General features: G+C 42.7%; 1 long non-coding RNA gene across 1 annotated transcript in view; it reads left to right on the top strand.

Annotated features, from left to right (window-relative positions):
- The window catches only part of LOC118500733, a 66,575-nt gene extending 54,465 nt beyond the window's left edge, over positions 1-12,110 (top strand). Inside the window, exon 4 of the long non-coding RNA XR_004903310.1 lies at positions 11,374-12,110. This is a non-coding gene — a long non-coding RNA (uncharacterized LOC118500733). The remainder of the gene's footprint in view (positions 1-11,373) is intronic.
- The last annotated feature ends 350 nt before the right edge of the window (positions 12,111-12,460 follow it).

Raw genomic sequence — 12,460 nt, 5'->3', positions numbered from 1 at the left:
TCTAGTACTTTGTTGAATGAGAGAGGTGAAAGCAGACATTCCTGTCTTGTTCCCAATATTAAGGAGAACATTTGTCATTTTTGCCCATGGAGTATGATGCTGGCAGTGGGTTTGTCATACATGGCCTTTATTATGTTCAGGCATGTTCCCTCTAATCTCACTTTGCTGAGTTTTTTTTTTATCATAAATGAGTGTTAGATATTATCAAATGCTTTTTCTGCCTCTATTGATACAATCATGTGGTTTTTATCCTTCATATTGTTTATGTGGTAAATCACATTTATTGATTTGTGAATGTTGTACCAACCTTGTATTCCTGGAATAAATCACACTTGATCATGTGTATGATCTTTTTGATGCATTGTTGTAATTGGTTTGCTAATATTTTGTGAAGAGTTTTAGCATCTACATTCATCAGGGATATTGGCCTATAATTTTCTTTTTTGGTAGTGTCTTTATCTGGTTTTGAAATTAGGATAATGTTGGCATCATAAAATGTGTTTGGGAGCCTTCTTTCCTCTTGAATTTTATGAAACAGTTTCAGAAAGAAAAGTGTTAGTTCTTCCCAGAATGTTTGGTAAAATTCACCTGTGAAGCCATCCAGTCCAGGGCCTTTGTTTGTTGGGAGTTTTTTGATTACTGCTTCACTTTCACTAGCTATAATGTGTCTATTCAGCTTCTCTGATTCTTCTTGATTTAGTTTGGAAGATTGTATGTTTCTATGACTTTATTTGCTTTGTCCAGGTTGTCCCACTTGTTGGTATATAGTTGTTCATAATATTTTCTTATAATCTTTTGTATTTCTTTAGTGTCAGTTGTTATTTTTTCTCTTTTATTTCTGATTTTGAGTCCTCTCTCTTTTTTCCTTGATGAGTCTGGTTAAAGTTTTGTTAATCATGTTTATCTTTTCAAAGAACCAGCTCTCGGATTTGTTGATGTTTTGCATTGTTGTTATAGACTCGATTTCATTTATTTCTACTCTAATCTTAATTATCTCCTTCCTTCTACTCACTTAGGGCTTTGTTTGTTGTTCCTTTTCAACTTCCTGTACCTGTGAAGTTATAGGGTTTATTTGAACGTTTTTTAAGGTAGGCCTATAATGCTATGAATTTCCCTTAGGATTGTGTTCTCAGCATCCCAGTGTCCCACAGATTTTGGATTTTGTGTCCTCATTTTCATTTGTATCTTTTGATTTCTTCCTTGACCTCATTGTTGACCCATTCATTGTTTGTTTGTTTTTTTTTTTTTAAAGATTTTATTTATTTATTTTTAGGGAGGGAAGGGAGGGAGAGAGGGAGAGGGGGAGAGAGAGAGAGAGAGAGAGAGAAACATCAATGTGCGGTTGCTGGGGGTTATGGCCTGCAACCCAGGAATGTACCCTGGCTGGGAATCGAACCTGGGACACTTTGGTTCCCAGCCCGCGCTCAATCCACTGAGCTATGCCAGCCAGGGCGACCCATTCATTGTTTGATACCATGTTATTAGCTTCCATGTTTTTGTGAGTTTTTCCGTTTTTTTCTTGTGATTGATTTCTAGTTTCATACCATTATGGTCAGAGAAGATGCTTGATATTTCAGTCTTCCTAAATGTATTGAGACTTGCTTTGTGTCCTAACACGTGGTATATTCTAGAAAATGTTTCATGTGCACTTGAAAAGTATGTATATTCTGCTGCTTTGTGGTGAAATGCTCTGAAGATATGAATTAAATCCATTTGATGTAGTGTGTCATTTAAGGCTGCTGTCTCCTTGTTGATTTTCTGTTTGGAAGATCTATCCATTGAAATCAAAGGGGTGTTAAAATTCCCAACTATGACTGTATTTCTATCAATTTCTCTCTTTATACCCATCAAGATTTGCTTCACATATTTAGGTGCTCCTGTGTTTGGTGCATAAATGTTTAGTAGAGTTATATCCTCTGTTGGATTGTTCCCTGTATCATTATTTAGTGTCGTCTTTGTCTCTTACTATAGCCTTTGTTTTAAAGTCTATTTTGTTGGATATAAATATTGCTACCCCAGCTTTTTTTTTCTCTCCACATGCATGAAATACCTTTTTCTATCCCTTTACTTCTAGTCTGTGTGCATCTTTCTATGTGAAGTGGGTCTCTTGGAGGCAGCATATATGCGGGTCTTATGTTCTTATCCATTCAGCTACCCTATGTCTTTTGGATGGAGCATTTAAACCACAAGTATTTATTACCATTCTATTTTTAAACTAGTTTCCTCACTTTTTTTTCCCTTTTTCTTCTTATTCTTAAAGCAAGCCCTTAACATTTGTTGCAGCACTGGTTTGGTATTAACAAACTTCTTTTGAGTTTTCTTATGTGGGAAGCTCTTTATTTCTCCTTCAATTTTAAATGATAATAACCTTGCTCAATAAAGTAGCTTTTGTTGGAGATCCTTGATTCTCATCACCTTGAATATCTCATGCCACCTCCTTCTGGCCTGAAATGTTTCTGTTGAGAAATTGGATGACAGTCTAATTGGAGCTCCACTATATGTAACTACTTGTTTTTCTCTTGTAGGTTTTAGGATTGTCTTGTCTCCTTGTCTTTAAGCCTTGTCTTTTTAATTATGATGTGTCTCAGTGTGGGCCTCTTTGGCTCCAAATTTTTTGGGACTCTTTGAACTTTTTAGACTTGTGTGTCTTTTTCCTTCACCAGATTAGGGAGATTTTCAGTCATTATTTCTTCAAATATGTTCTCAATCCCTTGCTCTCTCTCTTCTTCTCTGGTTCCCATGATGTGGATATTTTTATGGTTCATGTTGTCCAAAATGTTTCTTAAGTTCTCCTCATTTTTTAAAATTCTTTTTCCTCTCGCTGCTCTGCTTGGGTGTTTTATTCTATCCTGTCTTCCAAATCACTGATTGGGTCCTCTGCTTCACCTAACCTACTGTTTTTCCTCCAGTATATTATTTATTTCAGATATTGCATTAGTTATTTCTGACTGGTCCTCTTTTATGGTTTCTACATCTTTTTTGATGTTGTTGAGTATCCTTAGAATCATTACTCCAAACTCTGTATCTGATATTTTGCTTCCATTTCATCTAGTTCTTCCAGAGAATTCTCTTGTTCTTTCATTTGGGGTCTGTTTCTTTGTCTTCTCATTTCAGCTGCTTGTTTGCATTTGTTCCTGTGTATTAGGTCAGTCTGCAAAGACTCTGATGCAGGCCTTTGTTGGATTCTGCTTGTGGCAACCTGTTTTGAGCTACTAATGATCCACAGCTTGTAGCCTCCACTGCTGGGTCTGGGTGTGTGCAGAAAGAACCAGGATGTTCACCAATGCTTTTACCAGCTCTGTGCCTAGGGAAAGTTCAGCTAAAGTCTCAGAGCTCCCAGAGATCCACTTTAGTTCTTAAAGTTAATCAATGATAGAGCCATGAGATGTACTCAGCAGCCAGGCTTAAGCTCCACAGGGTGGGGAAGAGTAGTACGTGTGTGTGCATGTACGCGTGTGTGTGGTGGGGGGCTATTGCTTCCCTTTAGGCTGACTTCATTTGGAGGGGATTGCTGCACCTTAGAAAGATGGCTTCTGCAATATTGGTTGATGCAGACACTGGCCCGCAGTGTCCGAGTCATTATGGATGAAATGAGACATTTACACAGACTACCGAGTCCAGTGCAGGAAAAGAGACAGCATGGCTTTTCTCTCAAGGGGAGCAAAAGCCTTGGCCCTTGCCCTGACTGGCCTTTATTGGATTTCTCCGCACATTACATGATGGTCCTCATTTACTATGCATAGGTTCACTTTAGGTGATTACCTTTTACAGAAAACAAAGGAGCCAATGTCACTAATCACATCATAGAAGAGGGATATTTGCAAATGAAACGGCAAAAGTGGTTGAACTGGTTACACTCATCCTCGGAAGGTTTAGCATGAATTTTAGGAAGTTACTTTGCAGTAAATGTCCTCAATTCAGGATGACAGGGGTTTTAGCAAGAGCAAGACTCAAAGTGGCCTAGGCACATAGCAGGCCTGATTCGCCACAGGAGAACCTATCCATGGGCATGGATCCTGTGCATCTCCAAGTGGGAGCTGGGCCCATGCTATGCAGGATGGTCTCCTACACTGGTAATGACTCAGCATAGGAATCCTGGCTGCTGTTCCTTCAGTTCTCTCCTCAGAGCTACCAGTTCCAGTCCCTCCTCATGTGTCTCTAGTCCATTCTTCCCTACCTTTGCTGGAACCCAGGGCAAGTGGCTGCACATGAAATTTTGTGTGTTGGCCGTTTAAGAGGTTCTCTGCATCCTGATGCCTCTCCCTGGCAGAAACCCCACTGTTTTTCACTGCTGGATGTTATCTGGTTTCCTTTCCAGGCTCTAGTGCTGTAGGTAGGTGATCCCAGCTTGGGATATAGGTCCCATAATCCTCAGGGAGAACCCCCCAGCTGCCGAAATATCCCTCCAGAACTTCAGCTGCTGCCCAAGGGAGCCCAGCCAACCCTCTCACGCCTACTTAGCACTTCCTACCAGTCATGTTGTGGTGAAGTGGTTTCTTCAGTTTGTCCTTGGTTATAAGGCTTTTCTTCAGCTTGTGTTCAGTTGGTTATTCAGGATTATTTCTCTACAATTTACGTGTAATTCCAGATTGGTCCTAGGAGGAGGTTAGTGTAGCTTCCACTTATTCCTATGACATCTTGGGTCTGTTTTTCTCTTTTTTCCATTTAGAAATTTCCCATTACTCAAGTTTGAGAAAGTGATCACAGTAGCTACCCAACATCCATTATCTATTCCTTTCTACTTCCTACAGAGCCTTGATTTTAAAAAAAAATGACTATTTATTTTTTTATGTTTAGGGAGAGGGAGGAAGAAACAGAGGGAGAGAAAACATCAGTGAGTGGTTGCCTCTCACATGCCCCCTACTGGGGACCTGGCCTGCAACCCAGGTATGTGCCCGGACTGGGAATCAAACCAGTGACCCTTTGGTTCTCTAGCTGGCAATCAATCCACTGAGCCACAACAGCCAGAGTGAGCCTCGATTTCATTAGACAGTCTACCTCTCTTATGCAGCCATGTGTTCAGGGAAGACTAGCACCTTCACCACCCCAAGGTCCTGATTGGTTTGAGCCAGTCAGGGGGATCTCATTACTTTGCTAGTGATTGGTTTAAACATGAGCATGAGATGCAATTTTACCCAACTGAGACCCAAGGGGTAGTTTGGGGGAGGGCTTCCAGGAAAGATTTCTTCACTTTTAACAAGAAACAAAAGGAAGGGAGAGCCCCTGTCTTATTCTTGTGAAATAGTCATGTTTGGACATCTCACCTGAAGCTGCCTCAGCTGTCTCATGAGCACATGGGGATAGTCAGCCTCAGGAGGAAACCAGGTGGGGAGCAGAAAAATGAACATGACCAAGTCCTTAGCCACTCTCCTAAACTTTTGTATCATGAGCCCCATCCCCAGACTTCTTGTTTTAGGAGATGATCTGCATTCCCTGCTATTGATCCATTGAGGGTAGGATTCTGTTACCTGTATCTGAAAGTGTTCTAATTAGTACAGTGACCTAAGGGGATCACAGGGGGATGGGCGCCTGGGCCTTGGCAAGGCTTGCTGTGGTCAGTTGCTTTCTTGACCCACTGTCACTATCAGGCTGCAAACCTGGCAGCCAGTGGGTATTCAGTAAATAGTTGCATGATGAGGGAATGAATAATGATTACAGGAGAAGGAATCTAACCTGCAGGATCACCTAGGATATAAGCACATGAGGCCAGTGCTGTGCCCCCTGCAGCAGCAGAAGAGACATTGGGAATCTGAGCTGTCTCACACTGCAGCAGCCTGAAGAAAGCTGTATCTAGACATAAAGTACTAATTGCCAGAAATCAGCTGAGTAGAGACCCAGAACTGAATGGAAAGTAGCTGGCATAATGAGGGGGAAATTAGGACGATTAATAAGAATGCAATCAGAAATTCTTCAGGAATGATGGGGAATAGACCATAAATGAGGGATGCGATTGGCTCTCTGGGTGTATTTCCAGCCCAGCAGACAGCATGCCATATTCGTGCTTCACATCAGCAATAGTCACAGAAAATAGATGTGATTTTACAAAAACAATAGACCTAACTAAACAGGCATATTTAGTTCTCTTCAAAGAGGAAGGAGGAAGCCACAGCTGACAAAAACAACTTGACTTCTCCATTTCCAGCTGAAGATTTTATAACGAAGCAAAAACAAATTTTCATCATTTTCATGTTAACTTGGTAAAACTTGCTTTTATTTCCTAAGTTGGATAAGAATTATAGTAGAAAGTTTTGCAACTGCAACTAAAGATGTGTAAGGAGGCATTTTAAGAACCGCTTAATAAGTTTCATAAAGTATTAAGCAGGCAATTGATATTTTCTTTTCAGATAACATATGCAAAGAGAATGTGCAAAAGTCCAATTATAGGCCTATAGCTTTGCAACCATAAATAAAACTTTAGTAGGATACAGAGATAAAATAACCAAACACATAGTCTGGTCTCCGCCTTCATGTGGGCTATGGAACAAAGCAAGCCAAAAAAAAAAAAAATCAAGCACTTCCTCTTCAAAATACTGGGTCTTTCTTATTTTAAAAATAAATGATGTAAGCAAGTTTGTACAAGGCACATTTTGAGACTTGCAGACAAGACTTTGGCAGGAAACCTGAATGGGGGGGGGGGGGGGCCTGGAGCCTGTTGGGGATCATCTGTCTGGTTCTGACTAGTTCCCCCAGGCTCACAGGAGGCAGAGCCTGCCCTCGTCTCTGAGCGAGCCCAGCTGGCTGAAGAATGGAGGTGGAACAGCACCAAATCCCCAGGTGTTCAGAATTTTGGAGCCTGAGTCCCCGATGTTTGAAAACTGTACCCCACAAAGTCACTGATTTTGAGAGTTGTCTTGTAGGCTGGAAAAAATTACTTGACTCTGGTTAACAGAGAGCATTATGATTAAGAGATCAGGGTCTGGAGCTGTCAGCCTGGGCCTGAACCTGGCTCTACCAGTGACCATCCGTGTGCCTTTACACAAGTTGCTTAAACTCTCTGTGCCTCAGATTCCTCATCTGTAAACCAGGATTAATAAAAATACTCATTAGGGATGTTGTAAGGATCAAATGAGTCAATAACTACACAGAGTTAAAACAGTGCTTGGGACATAATGAGTTCTTATACTGCCACCTGCAATGCAAGAAGTGTTCTAGTTTAGGAGTGTCAGATCTGTGCGGTATGTCTCTTACAGACCCCTGTCAGGGTGGAAGTCGTCACTGCATCGCCCATCAGCATAGGAACTTATGGAAGAGCCTGCCTGCTGTCACCTCCCCCTTCAAGATCTATCATTTTACTGCATAGAGAAAAAGTGAGATACACGAAGATGGAAAATGTCAACCATTGTTTGTCGGTTGGGAAAATATGTGACTACAAATAACAGAAGCCCTCCCAAGACCAGCTGAAGCAGGCAAGTTTGTTTCTCTAAAGAAAAGAGTCTGAGGCAGGCACCCAGCACTTGCACGGAGGCCTCCAGGACTGAGCCTCGCCCTGTGCTGTCTCTTCCCACCCTGAGCTCCCTGGATTCCTCTCCATACTTTTCACCTCATTGTAACAACATAGCTGCTGCTCTTCCAATTGTTGCCATTTTATTTCTGGCAGGAAGAGTGTAGAGGTTCCAGGGGTAAAGAAAGTGCTTTCTTTGAGGGTGGATTGTCTTGGCTTTGGGAGGGACAGCCTCTCCAGGGATTTCCATCTGTATCTCATTGCCTACAATTATATGGCACATGCCTCATCCCCACCCCACTTCCCACCACACAACCCAAGTCCCTCCTGCCAGAGAGACTGAGAAATGGACAATTTTGTTTTTTCTACCTCTAGAGTAGAGAAAGGCAAGGGGGAAGGGGTCTGAGTCCCTTTTAGGGATCTCTTCCACAGAACTGACCACATACGACAATGCTATGGGGGAAATACCAGCCTATGTTTGCTTAGGCTTTTATTGTTAAGGATTTTCTGGTTGGAAAAGGTTTTTATCCTGGAAAAAGGGCTTACAGAGTTATCTTTGTGAGCCATCATGGAATACTTCTGTTAGAAAATATTAATTCTTGTCATTTTATTCCACAGTGAAAGATTAGACTTAAAATGCAAATTCCTCTGAAACAGGCAATATAAACACAAATTTAGACATCACGAAATGGAAAATATCCTGATACCGGATGTTTGGTGACAGGACCTGCTCTCCGTGGGGGTAGGGACACCTCTCTACAGTTTTGCCCAAGCCGAGACATTTTTCATGGGCTTGGCTCTAATAATGTGAATTTATTTTAGTAAATTAAGATGAGTGCATATAGGTGTTTTGAAGGATTTTTCCTGGCCATTTGTCACAATAATTGTGTTTTTATTGTTTACACAGATGAAGCAGTGAGCAATTTGTGTTTTCCTGGGATCACAGGCCCGAAGGTGACGCCCTGCAGGATTCAGACATCACAAGTTGCAAAGCTGTTGCTTTCCTTCTGACGCCCAAACTTTGGGGCCTGCAAGAATTAGCTGAGTGCTCATTCAAAGTGCAGAATTCAGTCCTCACCCCTGCAATTCTGGCTTAACAATTGTTTAAAAAATTTTTTTAATTGATTTGAGAGAGAGAGAGGAAAGGAGAAAGGAAAGAGAGAGATTGAGATTTATTGTTCTACCCATTTATGCATTCATTGGTTGGGTCCTGTATGTGCCCTGACTGGGGTTGAGCCTGCAATCTTGGTGCACTGGGGCTATGCACTCACCGTATGAGCTACCCGACCAAGGCCTGGCTTAATAATTCTTGTATGGGACCTGGAAATCTATAATTTTCACCAGGAGCCCAGGTGATTTTTCAATTAGCTTGTGCAGGAATCAGAGTTTTAAGAAATGTTCTCTAGCTAGGTAATTCCAGTTGTTTCATCTCCCCAACATGTGATCACAATCATCATTAACAAAATGTGTTGTCTCTCTCTGTTACTCTCTGTATTAGTTGGCTTGGGCTGCCATAACAAAGGCCCACAGACTGGGTGGTTTACATAACAGAATTTAGCCCCTCATAGTTCCGGTGGCTGGAACTATGTTGCTGGCAGGGGTGCTTCTTCCTCTAAACTAGTTGCAAGCAGGGCAGTAGCCTAGGCTTTGGGCTTCTGGTAATGGCAGCTAGATAACTGGGACCGCCTCTCCTGAAAAAGCAAGACAAAAATATTATCTGTTCAAGACCTCAGAGAGCTAAGAGGGCATTGAAGAACCGGGAGAAAGAAACCTAGAACAGTGAGCCTGGTTTGGGGGCTTCTCTCTAGAGGCATCTCCTATTTCTGCAACGGGGACCAAGGGGACTCTGGGTACAGGTAACGCTCCACTTCTTGACCTTTTGCTGGTCACACAGTGTTTACTTTGTGGTGATTCCTTGAGCTAGACACTTATGATCTGAATGCCTCTATGTTTTATGCCTCAAAAAGAGAAGTCATTTGAAGAAGACTTGGCAATGAACAGACTAGCATTTGAGGTCGAACTCTGCTATTTAGAAATGTGACCTCATGAAAAGTTTATTTTTTTCGAAACTCAGTATCTTTATACTGAATGTAGAGTGTAAGTCTATTTCATAGGATTGTCCTGAGATGTAAATGAGAATGTTTCAAGTGCCTGGAAGTGAGTAGGTTCCCAGTTAACAGCAGCAGTAATCAAGTATTGCCATTTATTGAGAAACTATTATGTGCCAGGCACTGTACTATGCTCTTATGCAGTCTGTGCCATTTCATAACAGGATCATTACAGAAAACACTCCCCATGCCCCTGGGGGTCTTGTTACTCTGTGGGTCTTTTTGCCCACCGTTGGTAAGAGTTGCGGCTCTCAGTGCCAGAGTTTGGTAAAAAGGAAAGGAACTGTTTATTCCAAAGTTACACAGGTTCAGAATAATGGTCAATGTCACCGTTAAATCCCAAAGTCCCTTTAAAAAAACACCCACAAACTCACACACGCACATACAATCCTTCCTCTCCTTGCCAAACCAGTCCAGTCAGGGGTACCGTATCTCAGGAAAAGAAAGAAGTCTGCAGCTCAGCGAGGCCCCTGTTCTTAATCCAGAACTGTGTGGCACTTCCTCACTGTGGGCCAGTGGGAGTCCTTCTGCATTTGTTCAAACCATGTGGCCAAGAGAGAGCTCTGCAGGCTACTACATCCTGCTTTCCTGCTTCCTAAGCCACGTGGTCAAGAGAGCCATCTCTCTGCTCCCAAACCATGTGGTTAAGCCCCAGCATGGGCTTCCCTGCCTGGGTTTTAAATCCCCACTTGGATCTTCCTTCGAAACCTCACTTCTGACTCCTCCCACACTGGATTACATCTGCCAGGAGCCTGGTTTCTTTGTCAGGTGTGGCCCTGTGAGGCAGAAGCAGCCTCCACGCCGCCGCTCTCACAGGCTCAGGAAGCCCCTCTGGCTACCTCACATCACGGGTTTGAGTCACACCCCTCTCCCTGGCTCCCCAGTTCAGGCTCAGTTTTTTAACCTTATTAAAACATTGGCCAAGTTCTTCAGATATGCAAAGGAGCTCTCAATGGCCCTGCTTCACTTTCCTCATCCCCCAAGTGATCGCTATGGGGTTTTTCTGCATTTTGGGGGGCTTTCAGCTCAACACCCCATTACAGGATCACCAAAGCTCCATATGGGCCCTGCTTCAGGAAGGCACACCTGGTACACATAGCAGAGCTGGACTTCATGCTCAGGCCTGGTCCAAAACCAGGGCTGGGAATCTGTTTGGCCTGCCGATTGTTCATGACCTGGACAGTACCACTTCACTTCCAGATCTGGTCCTGTGTTCCTACTAAGTGAATACAATCTCAAGATTAACTTCTCGAATTCAGCATTGCTGAATTTCCAGTTTCCCCAGAATAAACTGACTTGTTCCAATGAACTCTATTTAAAAGGAAAGCATTTGGACTTTTCCTCATCTCAAGGTGAGATTAAGACATACACTGAATTAGAAAACAGATTCTATCCCAGAGTAACCAAAATTAATCTCTACCAAACTCAGATGTAACTCAAATGTTCATTAATCTAAAAAAAAAAAGAGGGGGAAGAAAGAGCTTCATTTTTCAGGGCCAGGAGGGAAGGGGGCTGAGGAGCTGCAGTGGGAGCGGGGGAAGTAGAAGTCATGCACCCATCCCAGAGCAGAGTGTAGAAAGAAGGTTCCAGAATGTACTGCAGATATCAGCAAGCCCAGGAGTGACATGAGCCCCAGTCTGCCTCACCTTGGACTTGCACCCCTCGAGACACAAGGGAGGCGAAGGAGCTTGTGCACTGAGTAGCTGCTTTTGCCAAGCCGCCTGCAGTGGGGCCCGATCCTGTCACATTAGATAAGGCTCCTTCTCTGGGCGAGCTGGTCTTTATATACCCTGTTTCATTTTTTGCTTTTGTTTTTTCCTTCAGTTGCCTACTAAACATTTCTACTGAAAAATTACAACCTTGCCACAGAGGAAAAGCAATGTGTCCACCTATGCCAGCCTCCTGAGCGAGAGCCGAGAGCCCCAGGACAGGGGCTTTCTCAATGGGGCCACAGCTGCAGCTGCAGCAGAAACTCTGAGGGGTCTGGAGAGGGGTGCTGAGTGAAGTGGGCACTGGGGTGTTGACAGTGACCATAGACTTCTTCCTTCAACTTTTTGCACTTGTTGCTTTTTGTACATAATCATAGTGTTAGATAGAACAAAGGTCTTAAGGTCTCCGAAGTTCTTACTAAATGTTATCTTGCTAAATGTTAAAATGTAGCACAGTATTTTGCAGGTAGAACTGTAAACAGGATGAACGGGTAAGGAACTCAAAGGATAAATGTAGCCAATTGCAAAGAAGAAATCAACATGTAATTGACCAAATAAATAAGCAATGGCCAAGCCTCCCTTCCAGGAAACAGAGCTTTGGATATGAATCCCCTGTCTCCTTTACTTGTGGCAAGTAAATAAAACTACCTTGTTGATGACCTGCAACAACCATGGCTTGTCTCATTCTGGAACAGAGCACCCCAAGCAGAAAACCTCTTGAGTTCCATAACAATAGCATTTACCACTTAGAGGTATGTCTGCTGACTCCTTGCTGGACAGGGGTCTCAAAGCTAAAGGTTGTGCCTATTTGGGTATCTCCAGTGCCTACATGGTGCTTAATACTTAATAAATGTTTCTTGCATGGAAATAAATGGTGTAACATTGAAGTGTGGGAGGGGCTGCATGAGCAAAAGAACTGTCACTCCCTCCCCAACAACTGGGAATTCCAGCAAACTTGTTTCATTGTTCTATGAACTTCCGGGATGACATTCTTGTTTGGGGGTTTTTGAATCAGCAAACTGAGCAGAAATGCCTCTGTGGTAAGACAAATGTGTCATAATGCAACTTCCCTGGAGGATAAATAGGCACACAGCAACTGCTAGACCCCAGCACGGGGAAGTTGAAAGTAATTAGCCTTTAAATTATTACTACTTTGAAAAAGTTAAAAGGATGTTGTCAAATATATGCTTACAATGCACTTG

This window comes from Phyllostomus discolor, chromosome 5 (assembly GCF_004126475.2).
Source record: "Phyllostomus discolor isolate MPI-MPIP mPhyDis1 chromosome 5, mPhyDis1.pri.v3, whole genome shotgun sequence".
Taxonomy (NCBI): Eukaryota; Metazoa; Chordata; class Mammalia; order Chiroptera; family Phyllostomidae; genus Phyllostomus; species Phyllostomus discolor.
Note: the sequence above shows the minus strand (reverse complement) of the source record. Positions and strands in the feature narration are given on the sequence as shown.